The sequence below is a fragment of the Gopherus evgoodei genome, chromosome 2, assembly GCF_007399415.2.
Source record: "Gopherus evgoodei ecotype Sinaloan lineage chromosome 2, rGopEvg1_v1.p, whole genome shotgun sequence".
Taxonomy (NCBI): domain Eukaryota; kingdom Metazoa; phylum Chordata; order Testudines; family Testudinidae; genus Gopherus; species Gopherus evgoodei.
In genome coordinates this window covers 77,986,163-77,995,824 of record NC_044323.1, presented here as the reverse complement: position 1 = coordinate 77,995,824, position 9,662 = coordinate 77,986,163, and the positions used below count along the sequence as shown (strand labels likewise).

Genomic DNA, 9,662 nt, shown 5'->3' with positions numbered 1-9,662 from the left:
TTCTCACCCACCTGCTCCAGATAGGGGGTCCTAGGCAGAGCTTTGGCTCTGCCCTCCCTGCTGTCCCAATGGCCAGGGCACCTGAGCCAGCATAGTGTGTTCTAATGTGCTGTGGGTATAGGCCTGCAGAAAATTACTGCCAGTATAATTCCCAACTCTGGACCTTAGCATCCAGGATATGGGTACTAGCCTGAAGTCCTCTAAGCTTAATTACCAGCTTAGATTCTGTAATGCTGCCACCAATCAGGAATTCCAGGGCCTGGTTCCCCCAAACCCTTTCCTGGGGACCCCCAAGACCCAGATTCCTTGAGTCTCACAACAAAGGGGAATAAACCATTTCCCTTCCCCCTTCTTTCTTCCTCCCAGCTCTTTCCTGCCCTGGGTACACTAGGAGACCACTGTGATTCAACTCCTTGAATCACCACCCCGAGAGGAATGTTACCTTCCCCCTCCCTTCTTCTCCGGAGAGAGATACAGAGATAAACGCAGAGAGCAGGTTTTTCCTTCCCTCCTCCCTTTCCTTTCTCCTACCAATTTCCTGGTGAGTGCAGACTCCCTTCCCTGGAGTATTACAAAAGATAACCAAAAAAATCAATTAGATTAAAAAAAAAAAAAGAGGAAAACTTTAATAAAGAAAGAAAAACATAAAAATTGTCTCTGTAATCAAGATGGTAAATATACAGGGTTTGTATAGCTTATAGACAATAGAAAGAAGCTTTCTCCAGCAGAAACACAATTTAAGATACTTCCAGCAAGTACAAATCTGCAAATAAAGAAAAACAAGTTAAAAGACTATAACCGCCTTTTTACTTACTCACTATTCTGAATAGATAAGAGACTGTAGCAGGGAGATTGGCAGAAACCTGGTTGCACCTCTAGTCCCGTCCAGGACCCAGAGAGAACAACGCACAAACCCAAAACCCACAAACAAAGGCTTCCCTCCACCCAGATTTGAAAGTATCTTGTTTCCTGATTGGTCCTCTGGTCAGGTGTTTGGGTCCCTGTTTGTTAACCCTTTACAGGTAAAAGAGACATTAACCCTTAACTATCTGTTTATGACATCTGCCCTCCCTGCTGTCCCAATGGCCAGGGCACCTGAGCCAGCATAGTGTGTGCTCGAATTTGCTGTGGGTATAGGCCTGCAGAAAATTACTGCCCCACTGGAGCAAGAGAGAAGCAGGGCAGGAACTGTGAACAGAGCACAGAGGTGTATTTGAGTCATACTGCCTCCTGGGGCTACTTCTGGGCTCTGGCAGTGTATGCATTGTTCCTTGCTCCGGACTGTGCTCACATCACAATATAGATCTTTAATACCAAGTCTTAGGCAATTCAGTCAAGAAGCTGTCAGTAATCTAGGACGTTACGTTCTAGTTTCCAAAGCACTTAGCTCTGGAATGGCTTCCCCTGAGACATATTCCTCTTGGAAAGGACAGGGCAGAGATTCATCTCTGGAATGAGTGAGTCATAAGCATTTTACTTCTTAGGCTCTGTCTCTGTCTGCGCTCCAGTTTATGTCCGCAGAACTTATGTTGCTCTGGGCTGTAAATAAACCACCCCCCTGAGTGACCTAAGTTACACCAACATAAGCGCTCATTTGCACAGCTGTATGTTGGTGGGAGAGCTTCTCCCATCAACATAGCTACTGTCGCCCGCAGAGGTGGTTTTCTTGTGTCAACAGGAGAGCTCTCATGTCTTCAACCAGATATGCTGCAGCTGCGCCACTGAGCCGCTATATGTGTAGCAATGCCCTTATTTTCATACAATAGGTAGTCCTCAACTGATGTAAACTGGTGTCACTACATTGTAATAAATAGAGCTATGCTGATTTATTGGACCAGATCCTCAGTTGGTGCAACTTTGCTTTCCTTTATTTTCCCCTCCCCCCTCCCAACTAGTACTTCAAACAAAAATAATAGCCCATATTCAGATCTGGTATGAGCACAGGCAACTCCCTTCAGGTCACGGGAACTTTACCCGCTTGCAACAAGTTTCAGATATGAAGGTGATGAGTGCTGTACGACCCCCAAAGATAAATGGGTCTGCGTGTGGTCTAGGAACTCTTTTCATATGCAGTTGTTGTTCCTGTTCCTGGCAACTTTAAAAAACTGAGTTTGGAGCTCAAAAGGAGCTGAGAAATGCAGGTGTTTTCATTTTTATGTTTAAGTTTTTCAGAAGGTTCTGAAAGGAACCAAGCAACATCTGCTTTTCCTAGTAGAAAGCACCTGGAGAGACACTAAAACTGTCTCCTTGTCCTGTTCCCTTCAGACTGAGGGCCTGTTGTTGCAGTCAGAGGTGGACAGGAATTTCTGGAATGCATATAGTACGCCCAATCCTGCAAAGTGCTGAGCCTCTCTTTGCAGGGTGCTGAGTGTCTCTATTCCCTTTAGGAGTTGATCACACTCAGCTTACAGGATCAGGTTTGCTGTGTGTGTTGCTGTTTCTCTGTGTACTAGCAGGAGCGTTATGAGATAGAACTTGGACACTAGGACTGCATTAAAACCAAGAATCAGCTGTTTCTATTCAGCCTGATTTGTGGAGCAGAAAAACAGATGGGTCTTACCTTCAAAAGGCTTTTTTATTTTCCCGTTGTTCCAAATCATTTCCATGTGTGATTGTAAAAGTGGGGCTTGGGCATAGCATCAAGGCAGCCTTGGATCTGGGCCTCCTCCCTTCTTTCCTGAAAAAGTACACTACTTTTCATCTTTGTTCTCTGAGTAAACGACTTACAGATGGGAACCCAGAAGGATTCTGATTGAAGGACCAATAGCATAAGGTCCTGCCGGGTCCTGGAGGCCTCTCTGCCCCACTTTGTGTATGGGTTTGTATGTGGAAATAATCATTCATTGATAATTGCATGGCTCTTTCTAAAGAGTAGGCCTGATTCGCCTCTCACTTGCACTGATGGAAATCAGACTGAAGTCAATGGAACTACATTTACATCAGACTGATGGAAATGAGTGAAGAACCAGGCTTCTCATGTACCTTTTGCTGAACTAAATGATATTTCTATACGAGAAGCCAGGAGCATGACCAAAATTTGCCTAAGTAGAGAGACCAAGAGGTGCTGATTTTTTTTCGGTGTCCGGAGGGTTATCTCCCTGGAACCAAGCACATGATGGGTGAGCTCAATGGCACCTTAGAGGCACCCCCCATCCGCAGGGGCACAGATGGAACTTTCCTCCATTGCACACAGGCATGGGGTCTTCCCCTTTTAAGGAACATCATCTCCTCAAGACCCCGTAGCCCTGGCCTCCTCCCACCTCACCCAGACCAGAGGCCACACTTTGGGCCGGGTGGTCCCAAGCGGGATCAGTGACCTGTATTGCTTCAGCAGCTCTATGCTGTGGACTCAGCCACCCTCGCAGCCACGGAGGAAGCTCAACAGGTTGGGCTGGCTTTTTGGCTTCATGCTGGGCTGAGGTAGATCCCGCGCACACCAGCCACCCACCTGGGGAAGTAACTGGGGGTTGCTGAAGAGAAAGGGGATGTTCTCTGCAGGCTTCTTATGGAGCGTGGCTCTGGGTGGTTCAAACCCTGGACATGTAGGCCAAGGGGGAGGGGAGTGAGGAGGATGGTCTGGGCCCTCTTATTGCACCCCTGAGAGAAGCAATTAAGTAAGAGCTCTAAGGTTTAATCACTCCAACTGAGCTCTCCCTAATCCTTGTCAGCAGCGGGAAGTCTGCCTAGTTCTTGGAATGGAGATGTCATGAAAAGCTCATGGTGCTGCTGGAAGTGGTGGTGGTGATTCTATAGCTCCTGGAGGTGAGCACTGTTCCCATTCCCTAGGATAGCATGAAAGTGTGATGTGCTGTCCTTTGGGTATGACATAAAACTGAGGGCCTCAGCACTTATGTTCAGTGACGCCCTGTCATGGTATAATTCCCCACTCTGAACCTTAGCGTCCAAAAGATGGGGTACCAGCATGAATTCCTCTAAGCTTAATTACCAGCTTAGTACTTGTAGCGCTGCCACCAACCAGGAATTCCAGTGTGTGGTACACTCCGGTCCCCCCAAAACCTTGCCCAGGGACCCCCAAGACCCAGACCCTCTGGATCATAACACCAGGAAAGTAAACCCTTTCCCTCACCGTTGCCTCTTCCAGGCTTCCCCTCCCTGGGTTACCCTGGAAGATCACTGTGATTCAAACTCCTTGAATTTTAAAACAGAGAGGAAAATCCGCCTTCCCCCTTCTTCTCTCTCCCCCTCCCAGACTCTCCCTGAGAGAGAAAGCAATCCTAACACAGGTTAATTTTCTCTCTTTCTCTCCCCCTTCCCTCCTTTCTTCCCACCAATTTCCTGGTGGATCCAGACCCAGTCCCCTGGGGTCTCACCAGAATAAAAAAAAACCAATCAGGTTCTTAAACAAGAAAAGCTTTTAATTAAAGAAAGAAAAAACAGTAAAAATTATTTTTGTAAATTTAAAATGGAATATGTTACAGGGTCTTTCAGCTATAGACACTGGGAATACCCTCCCAGCCTAAGTATTCAAGTACAAATTAAAATCCTTTCAGCAAAATATAAATTTGAACTCCTTCCAGCCAAATACACATTTGCAAATAAAGAAAACAAACATAAGCCGAACTCGCCTTATCACCTAGTACTCACTAGTCTGAACTTATAAGAGCCTGTATCGGAGAGATTGGAGAGAAACCTGGTTGCACATCTGGTCCCTCTGAGCCCCCAGAGTGAACAACAACCAAATTCTAACAGCACAGCACAAAAACTTCCCTCCCTCAAGATTTGAAAGTATCCTGTCCCCTGATTGGTCCTCTGGTCAGGTGACAGCCAGGCTCACTGATTTTGTTAACCCTTTACAAGCAAAAGAGATATAAAGTACTTCTGTTCTATCAACTCCTACTATCTGTTTATGACACGCCCCCACATCACTTTTCATACGAGTAGGGTTATGTTAGCCCCAGGACCCTTAACAAAGTCCAGTTTGGGGAGTTACGAGTGCAGAATGGCAGCCTTATTCCACCCCAGAAGTGGCTGCAATTCAGAAATGAGTGCTTTCCTAAATGGAGAGTACTTTTAACATAGCTCTATGTGAACATTTCAGCTCTTTGCCACATGAACACCTAGAAGCAGAGCCAGCTGCTGGCTCCAGTGCCTTTAGCTTATTAGCTCCGATTGCAAGCTTTTTTTCATATAAACCATTTCCTATCTCTACTCTGGCTCTACCATGCTGTTATGTTTGCGTGGATAGGATTGTGTTTCCAAAATAAATAGTTCCAAAGACAGAATACAACCAAACCCCATTTTCTATCCATTTTATGCCGTGTCACATCACAGTAAGAATTCTTTGTCCCAAGCTTAATAATTTGGCCTTATATCATTTCTTTGCCTGGAGTGCTGATCCTTGGCTTCAATATCAGATTTATCTGACAAGTTTGGCTGGGCATGCGAAAGCATATTTGTTTTAAAGTTGATTTTGTTTCCAGGATAGCAATTGTTTCAAACTGTCTAACTTTTCCCAGGCAAATTGGGTCAGGCTCTATTTTACTGTAACAACACATCTAAACATATTAGACTGTTTCAAATGTCTGGATTTCAATGGCTGCCCTAGGAACAGTTCATAGTGCTGCCTGCTTAAAGAGCGTTGGAATCACTGCCATGCTACCTACAGGCTTGTATGTACATTGCATCCCTCTATTCATTGGAACCAAAGATGCCTTAAGTGTCTCTGAGTACCCAGCTGTATAGTGGCTAGCCTACAAAAAGGCTATTTATTCACACTGGTTTTGAGTCACAGGGGTCTGTGCAAACATTTAAAAAATGTTGTTTTCTATATGTTCTCACTCGCCCACCCCCTGCACCCCGAGATTCGTTTGTTGTGTTTTGTCTGGTTTTTTGCAGTCCTCATGCAGACCCATTGAGTTTTGCATGATCTCCATTCAAAACCATACACTAACTCAGGTTCATTTGAAATGTAGACCTTGGTTTGCCAAAAGATTTGCTGAACATGGACCAGGGTTCCAGCTTTGCAGTGAAACATGACACCAAAGGAGTTGCTTCTGGTTTTAGGTTTCATTAAAAAAAGTTTCACCCAGCTCCAATTGTTAGCCCTACTCCTAGTAACAACACCAGAAATTCTCATTGATCCCCTGTTTGAAAGAGTTTATGTTTGGAAGAGTGAGTTTTGAGTTCTGTTCCGTATGTCACATGGATATGGTTTAGCTAACAGCTGTGGTTTCTTTCACACAAAGTAATATGGTTTTATTTTACATGATTTCCACATAATGATGGCTTTGTAGAACTGTAAGAATTTCTGCAGTTCATGTGAGTACTCAATGGATTTCAAGGGGTGTTTTAGACTATTATTATATTTTGGAATTCACTTCTGAACCGTTCCCAGGACCTATAGGTTGAGGTTTTCAAACGAATTTCAGCGGGGTTTGCTTAACTCTCTTTTGGAAATTTCTGTAGGAGGGAGAAATATGGTGATAAGTGGAGACAGAAAGTTATAAAATGTACCAACCTTTCATACCAGGAAAGTTCAGGTCCAATGCAAATGAGACCATGGTCTCAGCTTAGTCCCCAGTGACTATTTCTGTGCACAACAGCATGAGACAAACCTACAGCTAGCATACATAAAGGAGGCCCAGTGCTGTAATAAAAGGGGTTATTTCAGGCCAAGGCTGAGCTGCATAAGCTAAGCAATGGGGAGAAATGTGCATAGCTTCTGCTAACAAAATTCCCATCTCCAACTTACAATTTTTACCAGTCTCTTATGAGCCTAGAAAACACGGCTACAAAGAAAAAAGATCTAAGTCTTTGTAGAGAAAGAGGTATAAAACAAAAGTTAGTAGTCTCCCTCCAGACACAATTCCCTGCTGTTGATAAAGCTCCAAATATAGTAAATCAGCCTTAAATTCCTCCTACATACAAGACAGATCAATTCCCAGTCTTTCTCTTGCATATCCCAAACAAACAATGCACCACTAAGAAGCTCTATCAAAATCATGCCAAGTCAAACTGAACTGTGAAATATATTTCAAATGTGGAAATGCCAATGGTTTAATCAACACCTCGTGCCAATCTCTGTTCCTCTCCTCTTAGGGGACTCGTTGACATAGTTTTTGTACTACTTGAACTATATTAGTTTAAAATTAATACAATTAAAGCAGTGCAACCCTCTAGTTTGAATGCAGCTGAAGTGGTATAAAAGGACTTCTGATGGTATAGACTATTCCTGTAAATTGTGTGTAGACCAGCCCTAAGGGTATAGTCCCATTCAGCAGAGGGCTAATTTGGAAGAGGTCGTCTGCTGGGGAAAAGAAAGAATGGAAAAGAATTTAAGACCCTGTAAAGAAGGATTTAAGGCAGAGGAGAAAAGTAAGTGTTAGTGTCTTTCAGACTCACAGAAGTGAAAACCATATTGTGAAATAAAACAACAGTAAATGCTTTTCATGTGTGCATACCTTCATAATAACTGACACGTGGCAATACAGCGAACTCCAGCATTCCCTGTGGGGACTGTTGCTGTCCCTGGCTGCATCTTGGCTTTTCATAAGACAGCTTGTAGTGTAGGCTTAGGCAGAGAGCCCTGCCAACTCTGCAGCCTTTAGGTTAGGAGGCGAACAGAAACAGTGCATTGTAGGAATGCGATGGGTGAGACTCAACTCATGAGAAATGGCCAAGTGAGATGTGCTCCTGGATATGACTTTCAGTTTGCTTGGTGGAAAGGGGCATCTTTCATTTTATTTGTAGCTATATATTCACATATCTACTAGGCAACAATAAGGAAATGTAAAATGATTGTTACAGTGCTAATTCTGTTCCTCAGAATATCAACTTTTTATCATCTGAGAAGTGCCTGATAACTGTTTTAACACAGTAAAAATCTGGTGATACTCTTGTCACCCCGTAAGTCATATAGAAGTGCTTCAGTTAATGCCCGGGACACACTCTGACTGTGTAAACACAAAGGATGAGATTCCGTGCTGCAGCTCCAGTACAGCAAAGTTCAGACCGGGGTGCAGCCCCCTAAATAGAGCAGGGCATATAGGAGCAGCTCTACTTCGCAGCACTGCCGGCCGTCCCTCCCTCCCATCTCGGGGCTGTTCAGTTCTGTGAAGGCAGGACCGGCTCCAGGCACCAGCCGACCAAGCACGTGCTTGGGGCGGCACCTTGAGGCAGGGCGGCACTTGGATTTTTGTTTGTTTGGGGTTTTTTTTTGGTTCGTCGGGGCAGCACCAGAGGGTTTTTTTCATGCTTCGGCAGCGCGGCGCTCGGGGCGGGCGGGGCTTGGTGCTGGGGGGGGAGGGTGAGGGCTGGCGCGGTGCTCAGGGGGGGCGGGGGCATGGCGCAGTGCTCGGGGGGCCGGAGGCTTGGTGCGGGGCAGCGCAGCGCTTGGAGGGAGGGCGGGGGCGCAGCGCAGTGCTCGGGGGAGTGGGGGCTTGGTGCGGCGTAGCACTTTGAGGGGACGGGGGCTTCAGGGGGTAGTGCTTGGGGGCGGGGCTTTGGGCAGCATAGCTCTCGGGGCGGGGGTTTTGATGGCACTGGGGGGGGTTCGACAGCGCAGCGCTTGCGGGGGAGGGGTACAGCGGGGATGCGCTCCTCTTTTTTGCTTGGGGGGGGGGAGTTAGAGCCGACCCTGTATGAAGGTGAGAATCTCTGTAACAGTGTAGGCTCTCCTGCTCCCAACACACCCCTTCCTGCCTTGGCTCTGGCCTGACACACCCCAAGGCTGGAGTTTGTGAGGGGGCCTACGCAGGTCAGCTTCAGCAGTCCTATACTGTGCCAGTGTCCAAAGAATTCTCCCAGCCAGCTTACAGACTTTTTATACCCTCTGTGCAATAGCCAAAGTGGAAGGAGAATCCCTCCCCATGGCTTCAGATTGCAATCTGAATACCATTGCCCCCAGGGCCAAGACGAATGTACCTTCCTTCAGAACTGAATTTACAAGAAAGTTATGCTAGGCAAAATTCCTGTTTGCCTAGCTCCTGCAGTATATGCTGCATAACTATATATATATAACAGTATTCAAACACAAACTAGCGATGGACAAACCTTAAGAGGCAACAGCGAGGCACAGCTCCAGTTTCTCATGGTCTGAGGGTGCTCACACATTGGTTGTGAGTTAAGCCTGTAACAGAGATATTAGCTATCGACAAAATTTGGATCCAGATCCAAACTTCCTCACCGCTTGAGAGTGTTCATACCCAGGGTATTCAGGCATCTCTACTCACCACAAACACAACAGGCATTCTATGTAAATGTACCGCTTACTGTGTATACATGTGCAGAAATCTGAAACCAGAATTCTGCTTACTTACCCTGTTCCATTTCCTGATTTCCTCCAGTGCTTATTCATCTAAATAGTCATAAACATAATGAGGATCCAGTTCCATGAGAACTGGAAGTCGGTGCTTTTCCTCAACCTAAAGCATGTTTATGTGGATTGAGGAGTAGGAATATAGAGTTTCTACCGATAGCCACACCAATTTATATGGAACCGCCCAGGTTTTCAGCAAGTGGGAACTTGTGATGGGTTGTCCACCCCACAGAAGGCCTGAAGGGGTTAAGGTGGCTGGATGAATCAATTAATTGCCCTGGCTACACCTGTTGATACCACAGGAGGCATGTTTTCCACAATGACAACAAGAAATTGGCAACTAGAAGCAGAGAAGTTGAGAGGCTGCTGCATACAGCTGCTGTGT

At 45.8% G+C, this 9,662-nt stretch overlaps 1 protein-coding gene across 4 annotated transcripts in view; it reads right to left on the bottom strand.

Moving 5' to 3' along the window:
• Positions 1 to 725: 725 nt before the first annotated feature.
• POMGNT2 (protein O-linked mannose N-acetylglucosaminyltransferase 2 (beta 1,4-)) overlaps positions 726 to 9,662 on the bottom strand; it is a 165,912-nt gene continuing 156,975 nt past the window's right edge. For 3 of the 4 annotated variants that reach the window (XR_003998846.1, XR_003998849.1, XR_003998848.1), the window contains 2 exons: positions 2,561 to 2,677; positions 726 to 763 (listed from right to left, as the gene is read on the bottom strand). The gene's annotated coding sequence lies outside the window, so the exon portion shown is untranslated. Of the gene's footprint in view, positions 764 to 2,560; positions 2,678 to 9,012; positions 9,092 to 9,662 lie in introns of those variants that run through there. The other variant, XR_003998850.1, reaches the window with a different exon arrangement.